Consider the following 16,558-nt stretch of genomic DNA (forward strand, 5'->3'; position numbering starts at 1 on the left):
AAGGGCCAATACTGTAAGTCAGTGAGCTGGTAAACCAGACAATATCTTGGGAAGAGGGAAGAGGGCCACCTCCTCATTCAGAGTAATAAACAAGGAGCCAATTGGAGGTGGGGAGCTTAGTTCTCATAACTTAGAATGCCAGACTGTGTCTGACATCTAGGCAATGTAGCATAGAATCCAATTGGCTGGTAGAACTAGAAAAGAAAACAGGTAAAATGATGTCTGGGGATATATGGAATGTAGACACAACTTTGGGTATAAAAAAAAATATGTAGGTCATCCTTATCTTTGTGCCAGATTAAGGAAAGTGGTTGGAGGCAAATATAAAACTAGATATACTGGCTACATATGGAAGATTCAAAGAGCTGGGAGACATAGGAAAATGCCACATGAATCTCTGGAAAAGCAAACTAAAGTCTTGACCATCAAGTGAAAAAAATGGATAAACCAAGAACAAAAATATGTAACACCGAATTAGCATCCAAGCAAACTCTTAAAAATGAGCTGAAATAATACATGAATAAGCTAAAAATTGGCAGGACTCCTTGCATAGTCCAGAAAAAGGTGGGATCTAAACAGGAATAAAAAAAGATAATATCCATTTAGCCCTATAAGGTTGGATCCAGGAGGATGTTCGGTATATCCTGAATCAAGGAAAGAGAGACCATAGAGCAGATAGTATCTGATAGTACCTCTGAACTAATACTGATTGCACTACAGTATGGCCTAATTTATAAATCAGTCTAGGCTACCCTATAGGCAAAAAAAATGGTAAGAATCTTTATTCTAATGAATAATGTAGGTTAATGAGAGAATTTGAGAGAGAAGGATGGATGGATGGATGGATGGATGGATGGATGGATGGAAGGAAGGAAGGAAGGAAGGAAGGAAGGAAGGAAGGAAGGAAGGAAGGAAGGAAGGAAGGAAGGAAGGCAGGCAGGCAGGCTGTGGGGAAAAAGTATAGAACCAATGGTAATAGGTACCTGGGGTGCAATCCTAAAACAACTGGAGCATCACTTGAACATTATTGGCATTGACAAAATCACCCTCAGTCAATTGCAAAAGGCAGTCGGAACAGCTTACAACCCTACAATTAATATCAAATGACATCTGCCTATCTCGAGTCCTTAGGAAGGACTTGAAAGGTGGATAAAAATGTCAAATCCAGTCTAAACATCTGACTGACTGTGTACCAATGATAATGACAATAAACAGGTGAAACATAATAAACATAAATATACATAGCATGCCTGATATGGCAATTATTGAAAAGTAGAAAGTCTGGTTCATTGATGTTGCTATTCTGGGTGATGATAAGATTGAGGAAAAAACAATAGGGGGAGAAATATGAAATATAGGAACTTTCCGATCAAAGTTGAATGCTTATGGAAAAAGAAATATATTGTTATACCAAGCATAATTAGAGTCTTTGGAGCAATCCTTGATACCTGGGAATATTGAATTTATAAGAACTAAATGCCCTAAATTTACAAAAAGTAAAAAAAATAAAACCCCACACCTCGCCTTCTTGGAACTGTCTATATTCTTAGATACTACCTTAATAAATCTTAGGACCTTTGTTAAGACTTGACTTATTAATTTTCCACGGTTCTTCGAGTGAATCTAACCGTACATTATTACTCACTTATAATACACAGGGGGAAATAGTGAAAACTGAAGAAATCAAGATACCTTGTGGAAATAACATCAGGAGTCTGGATAAAGACGATCACTACAAATATCTAAAGGTGTACCTTTAACACCATCAAACGACAACATCTGCTATCCCAGGTCCTTGGGAAGACTCAATAGCGGGATGAAAATACTAAATCCAGTCTAAACATCTGGCAATGAACCATGTAATTTATTAAATTTATAGGAAAGCCGACTCCCAGAGTGTCTCTGGGCGGTTTACAAATTGTTAAAAACGCTAATCTTTCATCTCTCTGCTTCAAAGAGGTGCTATACCGCAATTACTGCCGTGCACTTGATAAATGTTTTTGATATCAAAGGAGGGAAAATATAAAGAAATACTGATATTGGGTACACTCAAGAACAAATCAGGAATGACAATATTTTTGGGAAGACAGTATGAAAGCATGCATCCATAATGTCTAAAGATGGATATCAGTGATTATCCTGGAAGGATAACAGAAGGATGTTTGTCAAAATCAAAATTTTCAAGGAGTGATATAATCATTCACATCCTTCAGATGGAAGATGTTTGCAATTCTTCTTCAGAGTGTGACTGAGTAGAGTCTGTGGCATGTGCTGATAATGTGCTAGGAAGTGCCAGCAATAGAGGCTAAAACCAAGTTTCATTCTAAGATTGTTAGGGTGAATAATTGCTGTATAAATTCCCCTCTGTTTAGCCGTCTCCTGTACCTTCTGGACCTTACGAAAATGCCATCAATAACAACAGCAACCTCAAATCATAAAGATGATAGCTAATAAAACTGATAGAAATGTGAAGATTGAAAAGTACAGGTAGTCCTCGAGTTAAGACATAATTGAGCCCAAAATTTATGCCACTAAGTGAAACATTTGTTAAGTGAGATTTGTCCCATTTTACAACTTTTCTTGCCACAGTTGTTAAGTGAATCATTGCATTTGTTAAGTTAGTCACATGGTTGTTAAGTGAATCTGGATTCACCTGTTGACTTTCCTTGTCAGAAAGTAGCAGAAGCTGATCATGTGACCCCAGGACACTGCAGCTGTCATAAATACGAACCAGTTGCTAAGCATCTGAATTTTGATCATGTGACCATGGGGATGCTACAATGGTTGTGAGTGTGAAAAACGGACATAAGTTCATTTTTTTCATTGCCATTGTAACTTGCAACAGTCACTAAATGAACTGTTGTAAATCGAGGACTACCTGTAGCCTTCCAGAAAGGACCAGGCACCAATAAAGAGGCCCAATTAGTACAGCCAAACCTATTGTAGCATGACCACCCCAACAATATTCTGTGCAGCGTAGTCAGCAATAATATATCAACACATTGAACTATTGCTTTGAAAGATGGCACCAGTCAGTGAGAAAGACAGTGACTGAATGCTCTTTCAGAGAAAGGCTTTAAAAAAACCCAACTGCTACTTCATTTCACAAGGGTATTGATTGATGGCAGCCATTTCAACCTTATCATTTGGTATATGGAATTCTAACTTTGAGATAGACTATCAACATCTCCCAAATGAATTCATACTAAGTCTCTCTTTATCAAGGCGCATTGATAATATCCTAGCTAATTTACTCAGTATATTTACTAATATACTGTAATGCAATGAGGAATCAGATCTTTAAAGAGGAAGATTCTATTCCCTCTTGTACACAATATGAATCTTCCATATGCCCCCCCCCCCCCAAAAAAAACCCAAATATAGACGCTCAGGTATCTCAGCAGCTCTTTCCTCCTTAAAGGAGCACAGGCAAAACTGATTGGGAATATTAGAACTGAGGCATCAGATTCAGAGGTGGTATTCAGCAGTTTCTGACCAATTCTGGAGAACTGGTAGCGGAAATTTTGATTAGTTCGCAGAATCAGAAAATACCACCTCTGATTGGCTCCGCCCCCATCTATTCTCTGCCTCCCGAGTCCCAGGCTGATTGGCTGGGTCTTCTTTTGTTGCCCTGCACAGGAGAATGGAGCTGGAAAGCAGGCTAGTGGGGTGGGGAGGGAATGGGGATTTTACAGTATCCTTCCCCTGCCACACCCACCAAGCCACACCCACAGAACCAGTATTTAAAAATTTTGAATCCCACCACTGATCAGATTATATAAGACCAGACTAGTTATCAAGGGATGGTTGGAGCATTGGTGAGCTGCAATGAATGGAGATGGATCGCCTCCAAAGAAAAGAATAGTATTAATCTTATTGCTGAGCTCGCAGGAGAAAGAAATACTCAAGCATAAGATTCTGAATCACAAGAAAAATTCTTTGAATCCAATCCTGACATTCAGTACTGAATGATGGGTGTGACAACAACAGGGCACATATAGCAGGAACTGCCTATGAAGTATACTGCTGTTGTTGAGCCAGTATGGTCTAGTAGAGAACTAGAAATCATATATACTGTTTATGGAGACATTTTATATAGGGAAGAGAAAAGATTGCAAATATATCAAAAAGGAAAACCTGTGTGGAAGGGATCTTACTGTGACACACTGGGTACAGTGGCCAATGGTTACTCTGAATTACTCTGTTCCAGAAAGAGGAGAGGTTGTCAATGTTGCAGAATGTCCTTATTTTTAGTACACTTCAAAACCATGAAGGCAGAATCTTTGGAAGCATCAGAAATTGTTGAGGATGAAACACCAAGACCAAGAATCTTGCCTGTGGAAAATGGTAGGAAGAACTGTAGATGCTGAGTGAATTTTGATCCATGGTGCTCCAGCTCTGTGGCAGTCAGTACTAAAAAGAGAAAGAGATGGAGAAAGAGAAAGAGAGGTAGAACCAAACTGTCATAAGTATCCAACAACTGTGAAACTTTGGCAGTAAAAGGCTCCTTGATGTGCAAAATGTTAGCTGCATCTAACTTAATTAATGTACTTCAGTTTTCTTGATATTGAAACAGGAAAATAACATTCCCTGGGTTGGGTAAGATTTTATCCCTAAATCACAATCAGATTATGGGGTTTTTAATCACCAGTTTCCATTTAGACTATGTTGGACAAAGGTCAACATTGGTGTTTATCCCTTGCTGTGGGTGCTCCTTTCAGACTCTGCCTCCACAGAGACATGCATCAGTGGGATTTTTGGTAACAGAACTATAAATCAGTGTGACACTTTCCAAGACAGGAGGGAAAGTTAGAGTGGCAGTCCCTGGGAGGACTTTCAGTCTCACAGTAAGAACACTTTGGGGAGAATGGTCACAAAATCGTAGGCCTCAAGACATAGATGGCTTTTGAAAGAGACATCAACAAGAAAGAGTCTTTTTCATTTGCGAAAGAAAAAGAGTAGGGGGCGAGAGGCGGGGGGCGATATCACTCAAACATGATGGACGAAGAACAAAAAAAAAATATTTCCCTCAAAATCTCCAAGATGGTGGTGGGGGGGGAAGAATTGAGATAATTTTGGCAGTCTAGTACTCTATAAAATTTGGAACTTTTCTTAACAAAGGTCAGCTATAGGATATTCCTGATTGGTTGTACAAGACAGTCACTGTGAAGTGTAATTATAGTTCTCTCAGCATAGATCAGTGGAGATATACCTAGCCCATGAAATGTAGAAATACTACCAACATTTTAACATAACTTACAATAATAATAATCAACATAAGAAGAAGAAGCACACCAACGTGCCTAGTATCCCTGTCCTATTGTTTCTTTCTTTTTTCTTATTCGTATCCATTTCATGTATTCATAACCATGTTTATACTTATACCTGTTATCTAATAATCGCTCGACCAAATAGATAGATAGATAGATAGATAGATAGATAGATAGATAGATAGATAGATAGATAGATAGATAGATAGATAGATAGATAAGAGAACCTAGCAACTTTGTATGTTCATTTTTTAAGATTAAGAACACCAGTTACGGATAGGTTAATGAAGCTTTCACACTGTGTGCTACGGCATTATGTGGTTGTTTGTTTTAGCTTAGCACACTACATGAATCCAGTTGCTGTACCTTGTAAACCATTGTTTCCTTGTTGGGCAAATCCAACCATTTGTAGTGCATTTAAAAAACTAAGATGAGGCAATGTCTTAGCACAATGTTTTGATCCAATGACTGTATGAAACTGCTTGTTTTACATGGAAGCAAAATGATTCTTAAGCGAAAGTTCCACTACTAGAATTATCCTCATGGTTACATAATTAATCACACTGAATGACACTTGTCACCATCTTGATGAAGTCAGATTTAATTTTTTAAAAATAATTCTCAGTATATTCCTCAGTTGCTGGATGACGTTAGCCTTCCTGCAACTTCACTAGTAAAATGACAGATGTAAAATTACTGCCAACTGAATGCCAGCTGAGACATCCAACTTCCCTAACCATTTACACTTTAATCCATTTGGGGTTGTTGTTTTTTTAAAGCACCCAACCAGCATTTACTGTATGTATGTGTCTCTAATGAAATTATTGCCTCTTTCTAAAAAAGATAACTTTAGCTTCAAAAAAATTATAGTGCAACACTGCTCTGGGAACTGAGGGGGAAGATATCTGAGTGACATAATGGGAACCAACCAATCAGTATTGTACACAGACAGCTTCTCTTTCAAACTTGTTGAACTAGTTTTTTTTCCAGGTTCAGCCCTGAAGAGGAATGGTACATTTGGGTTGCACGTTCTGAAAATGTTATGACGGCCACCTTCATCCAAAGTCAAAAACTCTGAATACAGTCACCAGGTCTCACATGTCTCACCTTCCATTTCCCTGTGCAAAAGGAAAACACCAGCCCCCTCGAGAGTAAGTCTTACCACCTTGGTAGTATTCAGACTCAGTGCCTAAAAGCTTAAAGGCTTCGGCAGGGAGGACTTTTGGAGAGGGAGAAAAAAGAAAGGAAGAAGAGGAAGAACACAAGCTGATGAGCGAGAAAAGGCAAAAGATAGTACAACCACAGCAGGCTGGACTTCTCTATCCCAAGTTGTAAACGTCTTCCAAGCACTGGAATCTGATGGTCTATGAGGAATTATGATTGTACCAAGCAGAAGGTGTGGCAAAAAGAATGATATTGAAAAACTGGAGAAGTGAAATTATTCCAATTATTAAGGTTTGGTTTTTGAAAATGTGTAATTTATCCTTCTTGGAAAAGTCAATATTTTCTACTAATTAAAAGATGAAACAAGAGTATGTTCAACTTTATCATAGATGTTATGGTATTTTGCAATTACATTTTGATTATAGAAATATAGAATTATATGATATTTCTTGTGATCCAAGGGCTATCTATAAGTTTAATATATAAGGTAAAGTTTTTTTGCTTTTTAAAATATTTTCCTTTTTAATTGTCTTTATTTTTATGGATTGTTTCATATAATTTTGTTATTATTATAAACCTTGCTTACTGGTACTTTGCTTATACTATTTCTTAAAATAATGAACTTTTTGAAAAAGTTGTTACTTAGAAAATTGGACCTCCTCAAAGTTCAGGGGAAAAAGAACGGACCTTTTGCCAATCCCTGGCATGCCATAAGAATATAAGGAAAGAAAGCATCACCCATCATCCTAAGAGCGATGGTCTGGATGAAGGATTCAAGCAGATCTTTAAAAGGATACAGAAAAAGTAAGACAGGTTCTGAATGGGACAGGTGACTCCCAATGTTTGTTTGCCCACTGAAAAGTCCCTCATGCCTCTATAGGATTTTACCCCTCTGACTTGTTATAAGGATCAGGGCTTCTTTATCAGTTGCTTAGGGAAATTTGGGAAAAGAAGCCAAACTATATATTTTTTGGAACAATGTCAGTTATATTCCACAAATGAGAGGCATTGTAGAGAACATGAGGGAACTGGCTTTGGAAAACCTTCAGCAGATTCAAATTCCCCCAAAATCACAGCACGATCAGCTTATCAAGCTTCATGACTAGATATTGTTCTACCAAAATCAACTGGAAAAGGGCAAAAACTTATTCTGTTTTCCTAATCCTTTGGTGCATCCAGTCAGATACCTGCAACTGTTTGTCTTCTTCCCACCCTTCTGCCACCTTTTCCTTGATGGCTTGCAGTTTGCAAGCACTTTGAGACAGCGCCTAGTATCAAAATTTAAATTTATGATGATACTGAACCTGTTCTAGCAAAAGAATAGCCAGAGTTAAATATGCTTGCTGTTGTCTATGCATTCACAATAAAACAGTCTGCTAATTGCTCTGAATATGTTCTCTCTTCATTGATCAGGTCTCACTATCAGATTTTTTTTTTTTTTTTTTTTGTTATTTCTTTCCTCCTGGGCAGAGTGGCTGATAGAAACACTTTTATTTCTGCTCTCTGCTTGGCCAGCAATCAGTGTGTTTCCCTTAAAGCAAAAAATAAAGTGAGGACTAATATACTTTTTCAGAAGGGTGGACTATTTTGTTTCTTCCTGACAACAAGGTATAACTTGATATTGATACTTTTCATTAACAAATGCATTCAGTCAACAAACTCCATCTTAGCTCTTATGATTTTAACATTAGTCTAATTTTTTAACTTTCTTCTTGCCCATTAGCTGTTCTTGTTGTTTTGTTACTACTTGCCAGAAGAAAAACTAATGAAAAGTCGAAAGCTCATCCACCCTTTTTTGCTGTTTTCGTTAATGCTAATAAAGTATTACTCAGCTATGGATTTGGATTTATCTCTCACAAACCAAAACAGAAATAATTATTTCACCTGCCCAGCTTGTCCCAATTTCTAACATCTAGCACAGTTTTCCCCCTGTCTATATCAACACACTATCCACATTTCCAAGTGATGTCTTTGACTCTGCCACATAAACTATGGCTATTTCATCCAAGATCATTTGTGAAAACAGTGGTTGCATTGTGTGGGTGCAAATGGTAGCTCTGCCTTTCCAGGCCTTAGCTCAGGGCTATGTTAGGTTAATATCAAATTAAAAAACAGTGAAACCGAGTACTATAGTCATTTGTTTTCCTACAACATTTTCTTTCCTTGCCTGAAGAATCCAATGTTGTTGGGATCCATCATATTGTATCCTTTGCCATTTAGTCTAAGAATGGCATTCAAGCTGAATTAATAACACTTCCTCTGTCACTATTTCTGGCTTGTGGTTGGTTGCCTGCTCTCATAATCTAACTAGATCTCTGCAGCATAGCTTGGCTTTTTTCCATAGGTCAGATTTAATAATGACTCTACGAGAAGCTCCTAGTTAAACGTGGCTGATCTCAAAAAGTTAAGCAGGGTCATGGTTAGTCCTTCGATGAAAAGCTGTTAGGAAATCCTAGGGTCTTAAACGAAAATGAGAAGTTGAAAAAAGATCGCAGAAAAAGTTGCAATCTTTGGATGAACAAACAAATCAAACAAACAAAGACAAATCCTTTTCACATATTTGTCAGGAAAGGTGCATGACACATCTGTGAAGTCACTGAGACTTGAACTCAATTTGAAAATTACATTTTACTAAAAAATACTTCACCATGCTAATTAAAATAGCAATAACTTACAACAACATATCTTCACCTTAGAGAAATCCAAGGCCTAGCTTTTCCTTTGCCCTAACATATACAATCTTCCTTTTCTCTGAATCATTCTGCTTTTCCACCAATGATGTTCTTTATATCTATCTGGTTACTTCTCTCTTCTTTCATTTGGATTGATGCCTGCTGTCATAGTCTGTTCTAATTACCTCAACGGGATCTTCTTGATTTTCTATAATTGCTAACCAGCCCAGCCACTTTGAGGTGGTTGGGAACCATAGGTGTTGATGTTCAACACATCTTAAGTGCCACAAGATGAGATAGGACAATTGGTGAGCTCACTGTATACTACAGTGGTCTTCCACCTGGACTCACACAATCCCCAAACAGGATACTGACTGGGGATAAGGCAATTGTCCAATACATCTCAAGACTGTCATGTTGAAGAATGCTGCCTTCCAAGTTCAATTAGCTTTGACTCTGTTATTCCAATCTGTTCAAACTCGTTTTAAGAATATATCTCACATGATTTGGTTTCTCCAGTCTAGAATATATACAATCCTCAGGATACTTTGGACACCTTTCAAATCCACAACCTTTAGAGACTCAATCAAAATTCCATAAACGTTTCAATAGTGTGATCCTACTCATTCAACTAGATCTCACTTATTTACTTTGTTAATGGGACAAGAGCTGCAATGGATTTACAAATAAAAAGGTAGAAGATGAATCATTTGTATCCCTGGTGCTTGCCAGCAACACCTGTCACGTTTTATTCACAATAGCAGAAGAAAGGGCAGGGCAAATCAACATAAACAACCCTGCTGTTTTCTAGAAACAAGGGGAGACTCCTTCTTCCCACTCAAATCCCATACCTTTGACATTTCTTACAATTGTCCAGGTAGCAAGTTTCATCATTCTCTGACCGCATTATTGGGATGACAGGAACTGCAGTTCACGGTTGCTCACTGCTGTCCCATTAAAAAAATATTTTGAAAGGTGAAATCCCACAGTGCAACCTTTTAACCAATTCAAATCTTTTGACCTAGCCTGATGCTCTCAAAAGATCTTAGATTTGCTTCCCCATAGTTAAAACAGAATTTCAGCTGTTAATCTAATGGTTGGAAAGGGGCGTTTCAGATTAAGGAAGTTTGATCTAGAGGATTGATTGCCAGCCCTTTTAATATAGATAAGTGGGGATTCCAGCATTGCCTTTTATTGTAGCAATTGTTTTATTATATAATAAGAGACTATTAAAAGTCAGAGTTTCTCTGTCTCATATAATACCAAACAAAATCAATTTTGAATTTCTTTCTCATGCTTTCCCAGTTCTCTACCTTTCCACTACCGGATCCAAACTTGCCAATATGGGTGGTGTTTTTTAAAAAAAAATTGCTAAAAATCATTGCTACTCAATGCAGTATCAGTGGTAAGAAAAGAAGAGTACGCTCACGTTTATTTTGGTCAGGAACCAATTCTTTAAGTAGTCTTTTTTTTGCCAGAAGAAAGTTATGCAAGAAAAGAGAGCAAGGAAGGGATAGTGATACATACACACAACTGCCTATACTAGGTTAATTTAATTAGTCAAGCAGAATTATGTGAATTGACTATACTTGCATGCCTTGTTTACCTTGTTCAGAGTCCAGAATGAAGCCCAAGAGAGGACTGTAAATCATGGGACAGAGAGACCTACACAGAGTAAATGTCCTACTTTCAAACGTCAAATTTTTATTCACGCCTTCATATATTTCTATTCTCCATACTATTGAAGATGAGAAACTTGGGTTTTCTTTTCAAAAATATATTATTTGGCATTGCCCAAATGGCAATTCCTTGCCAATATAGCAGGTTTTTCTGTCTCACTAGATGTAGAAAATTCTAGTCTAATGTTGGCCATGATGAGATTTGGAAGAAAACATATCCTGTGGGAATCAGGAACTGACATAATCTTATATTAGCTAGTTCTCCTATTAGAAATTAACCCACAATTGTTTTTCTATCATCAATCCCAATTTAACGACTTTGGGTAGGATTAGGATAGATTACAAATTACACAATTCATACTCAGTCTACTAGTATTACTAGAATTATGGACCCTGCTGACTTGCTATGACAGGACTATAATCTAATATATCTGAAGGGTATTAGAGTAGAGAAAGGTATCCTCTAATTTTGAATACAAGAATCTCAAAATAAGCCCGTGACAAGTATAACCTCCACTTAAGGAAATAGAAGACCTGTGGTCCTCTTGCACATCACATCTTGTTACCTGCCCAGACTACCTGTGCTTGTTATGCAGGAAATTTCAGCTAAGCTCCACATGGCCAAGAGGTGCAAATCAAGCAACACATTTCAGCTCCGCATTATTTTTTATTCCCTACTCCCCAATATATTCTTAGATTCTTAAGTTGGTTAGCAAATACATGTTTTGGAAACCCCTGGATCTCCTAGAAAGTTGTATATAGCCTCGAATAAGGCCAGTAATAGCAAATTGAATGACACATTGCCCACAATTATTGATCATTCCCTGTCATGAACACTGTGCAGTGTCTTAAAGGCCTGGTTGAAGTCCTATCTAAGCTGATGAGATGGGTATTCTAGAACCCTTTCCTAGATCCTCTGTAAATGGGAAGAAAAGAAATAGTGAAATATTCTTGGAAGAAAGCATCTTCAGTGGCATTCATTGTATTCTTCAGAAATGGTTGGCTGCCATAAATTTGAATCACGCTTTAGAAGTGTTACTCTAAAAAGCCTTTCTCTGTCGCCGAGTCAAAATTCTACCCACCTATCCTTGAATCAGCACAAAACTACTCCGCAAAATATCTGCTGTTCCTATTGCAGTCTCTATGGCTTCTGATCTCACTCACTCGTCCTCAAAGGTAATAGGCAAAACCTAACAAATTCCACCCATCTGCAGGCTGCCATTGAACTGTGCCAAGGATGTCTACCTTAGTACAGCTAAGGCTGGCTTAATGCTTGTCCATTCACGGATTGGAAATGAGATGAAAGGCAGTCTCAGCAAAAAAAAAAAAAAAAGATGTGGTCTGGGCACATTTGTGCTATGATTAGTGGGTAAAGATTAGCAAGTGGGCAAAGGCTCTTAGACAGAAAACATGTGGGAGTTTTTCAGAACAGCTTTATTAGAACAAAGATGATATCAGGCTGCCATATTTTTGATACCTTCTGTTTATGCAACAATGACCATTTCAGGGAACACAGCATATTCTGTGCAACAGACATGAGACAAAAAGAACACTCCTCTTGCTCTAAAGTTATAATACTGTATAAATATGGATCTAGGCACACCTTCTAACAATAGGTTAAGCTAAACAGCACGTTCCACTCAAAGTGAATGACTAGAGAAGAGAGTCAACTCCATCAACTACACTGGGGGGGAAAAACCTGTGCCCAACAGGCTTTGGAGGTAGAGGACAATGTTGAAGAAATAAAGCAAAGGAATAAAGCTTTGCAAAATGTGTAACAACTAGAAAAGATAAGCAAAAGGCTAGAGACAACTTTTAAATAAAAACCAAAAACCATACAATTGGAAAAGGTTTTAATATTCATCTTGTCCAACTCTGCGCTCATGCAAGACTCAATAGGATTGTCTCATACATATCTGGGAGCAATTTAAAGCTCAATATTTTTCAATTTCCTGACTATTCTTGAAGGGGAAAATGAAAAACAAACACAACTGTAACAATTAGCAAAGAAACATCCAAGAAGCAGCCAGATTAGACATGAGTGCCAGTATTTGATTGTAACTCAAATGGATATCTGGATTTTAAGCCTAAACCACCTTTAGCCATGCTCAGATGATGATTACTGCCCAATCCATATCTTTTAGCCTCGTTATTAAGAAGATAACACGGCCAGAAGTACATGGTATCCTGAATTAAGTGAGAAAGACACAAAAAGAGCTCGGACAAGATCAAAGCAGGAGGCTACTCAGTCTGCAAAAGGTTCCGAGATGTGGATAACTCTTTCGGTCTTACTGTGGCCCAATGTTAAAATAGAGTTTTTATTGCACCTCCCCACTTGGTTTGCTTGGATACAGATTTTATCCATCATGGCTTTATTTATAAGCCTGCTTTTAATTTTATCCTTTTTAACAGTTTATTTTTGGCCAAATGCTGCTACTAATGAAAAACATAAAAGGAGCATTCCATGGAACCAAAAGTAACAGTAAACAGGACCCCAAAGGATATTCCAGTTTTGTTTTGTTTTTTAAATGTCTCATTGTTGGTCCTTGTCTGCCATGTGAGAAACAGTCTGAATACTGAGAAAAAGAGGGTTCTAGTGGCCCATCCGAAAGCAATTTTATAGGCTAGGCAGAAATACCATGTTCCCCTTTTTCTTTTCCTGCACTAATCAGAGGAGAGCAGAAGCAAGTCCTGCTTTGTAATTAAACAGGTAGCAAATGAAGAAGGCAAGAAAGAATCCATTTTCACCAACACAAAATGTTCATATGGTACAATTTTCACTCCACCCAATTTGGAAAACCTGTGCATCCATTTATTTCATTATTGTTCTAACTAATAAGTCAAATGACCTCTATATATCTCGGCCTCATATCCCTTATAGTTACAACAGGATCAGTCACTCCGCACAGGAGAACTGTAGATTCTGAGATACATAACAAAGGTGACAGAAAGAGGATTGATAATATACCGGTAATTGAACTTGGGGAGCAATCTTCAAATTTTCCTTTAGGGGGTGCTCACTTAAAAGATCCAGACTATACCATCCAGCCTGGTTCCATTTTCCAACCAAAACCTTAACATGAATATGTTAATATATACAAAACAGTCCAACAGAGACATAATGGAGACTTTTTAGATCTGCATTTAATTGGCTCCTAGCGCAGACATATTGGCCTCATTATTTTTGGAATTCTATACACCATCATATCTTTTATTGAGGTCCAGACATCTGGGCCTGAAAATTGGTTCTGTTGCTAGGCAGGCATCTACAGAAGATTGCTAAGGAAACAGATTTGTTGCCCACTCAACAGAACAAATCCAAGCATACAGGCTGCTAACCACCACAAGCATCAAGCAAGCCTATCATGCAGTCAATAGTCTACACAAAAGTGATACTTATATAAGCAACAAGGAGATGCTGCAGGCAGAAGAGGAAACATTAGAGAGAAGCAAGGATGGATGGATGAGTTAATTATGTATGCAAGACCTTCTCTTACATGAAGATAATATGCAGCAATACTGGCTTGATAGCAAGTCAAAAGTAAGAGGATGGCTGAAAAAGGTCTGTGCCAGGATGGAACTACAGGAAAGTTTACTTTGTTCTTAGAAACAATCCAATCCAATGAAATCACAACAATCTGTTTGCTATTTTAGCAATGTATGCCAAGATGGGACCCTTGTTTAATTGACCAATTCAAGGATTTGGATAGCTTTTGATGGAAAGAAAAGTTATTCATAGTATCTAAAGGTTTCAGAAGATATATATCTATACCTATATCTATATCTATATCTATATCTATATCTAATCTATCGAGAGAGAGAGAGAGAGAGAAAGAGAGAGAGAGAGAGAGAGAGACTAACACCATGTCTATATAATGGTCCAGGCATCTGGAGCACAGACTCAAAGCTGCCCCACCTAATCCACAGCCACCCACCACTACAACACTTTTTCCGGCAGAAGCCGAGCGCTTTCCCACAAAAACTGTACAGATGCTGGGCACTCTTTTCTTAGAGACAGTATGGGCTGCCACACCCCTTCTCCTTCCGCAAACATTCACAAAGTAATCCCTTGCCTTCCTCAACTTTGAAAAAAACTTTGTTCAGGTATTCAAGAGGGAAAAGAAATGATCCTAGGGGGGCTAAGTGGGGGCGGGGGAGAGAGAGAGAGAGAGAAAGAGACATGCTTCCTTCTGCAATCACAAATTACCTGTCTAACTTCCCACCCCGCACTTCTGAATACTCTCAGTGAAAGATGTGCCAATGACTGAAAGCAGCCAAGGTTTCAACACCTTTCCAGCCTGGGTGCAAATCTGTATATTCAGGGGATACATTACTTCCACACACTGAATGGGAAGGCAATTTGAAAGGGGAGGGGAGGGGGAGGAAGACAACAGGGTTGTCCAAGCTTATCAAACTGGAGTTCACATGAGGGGTCCTGTGTCCAAACAAACCCCCCACCCACCCAACACCACCCGCACGTATCTACATGTAATTATCCTTACCCCAACTTTGTCATTCTCACACTTTCTCAGAGCCAGGATTCCTGCCATTCATAAGGAGTCGCGGACAAATCCATCACAGGGCAGTTCTGACACAGTCTCTGCCGTGTGTGTGTGTGTGTGTTTAGATCCACCTCAGATATACAAAGTCTCTCTCTCTCCCTCCCTCCCTCCCCCCCGCTCTCTTTCATTCAAGAACACCTTCCCCCTTCCACAGGATCACCCAGTGTGCCGCGCTCGAATAAAACTCCGAAGATCCCCTTGGAAAACTCAAAAAGAAAGCGGACCAGCTCAGAAATCCAAGTGCCAAATCAGGGGATCTGACCTCCCACCTCAGCTCAAGGCCCAGCCAACTGCCCACTCACCTGTTTGCCCGGGCAGGCTACATACGGGGTGAGGTAAAGTGGGGGGGTGAGGACCCCGAGAGACACCTGGAGCTCCGGGAACTTTCCACGTCCCGTCTCTCCGCGCTGCCCCTGAGCGAGTAGGAGCCTCCCCCTCGCGTTGAGAATCTCTCTCCTCTTTCTTTCTCTCTCTCTCTCTCTCTCTCTCTTTTAACGTTCACTAAGAAATCATTATACTCGGCTATTCATAACCCCAGCAGATCATGTGACACAGCCCTGAAAATATACAGCACATTTTTTTCAAAAACCACAGAATGACTTCAGGCGAAGACACGGAAAATATTTTCTCTCTGCTCCTCCTCTCGCCGCCGCTGCCGCTCCCCCTGCGCCCAGGCGTCTGTCAGATTGTCAGAAAGGGCTGCTCCCATGTCCCACAGCCCAGCGGCTTCCTCCACCAAGCCAGGATGCGACCGGACCCCGCCCGTCACCCACAGAGACCCCAAAGAAGGGCAGACGTTGTGTAAGCAGGACTCGGGGTTTTGTCTAAAGAAGCCCAAGCCATTTATATCAGCCCTCCAGTTAACCCTCTGCCTATCACTCTCTGAGGGCGAACCCTTTCACTCCACACAATACTTGGTGGATGCATTTGGGGGGTCACCATTTTGTCAAGCAGTTTTGCCATGTCGGGGAAGTTGAGCCAACTAATCTCCCTCTGGTTTTTGACAGGGTGCCAAGTGGGTCCTGTTCCAAAAAGTAGCCGGTGGGACCACAGGAAAAAAAAACACCTATATATTATTACTCTTAAATACACAAGAGTTAAATACAATTGCTTCCGTTCAGTAAATTCTCCCTTCTGTCATATTAGAAATTAACCTATGGTACCAACTTTTGGAGGTCTTCGGGATGAGGGCGCATCACAGCTTTCAGACT

General features: G+C 39.2%; 1 protein-coding gene across 1 annotated transcript in view; it reads right to left on the reverse strand.

Annotated features, from left to right (window-relative positions):
- RARG (retinoic acid receptor gamma) overlaps window positions 1–15,871 on the reverse strand; it is a 140,402-nt gene extending 124,531 nt beyond the window's left edge. The window contains exon 1 of the mRNA XM_026673953.2: window positions 15,650–15,871. The gene's annotated coding sequence lies outside the window, so the exon portion shown is untranslated. The remainder of the gene's footprint in view (window positions 1–15,649) is intronic.
- Window positions 15,872–16,558: the final 687 nt, after the last annotated feature.

This window comes from Notechis scutatus, chromosome 2, assembly GCF_049901735.1.
Source record: "Notechis scutatus isolate UNSWTSFEM ecotype Mainland chromosome 2, rNotScu1.2, whole genome shotgun sequence".
Lineage (NCBI taxonomy): Eukaryota > Metazoa > Chordata > Lepidosauria > Squamata > Elapidae > Notechis > Notechis scutatus.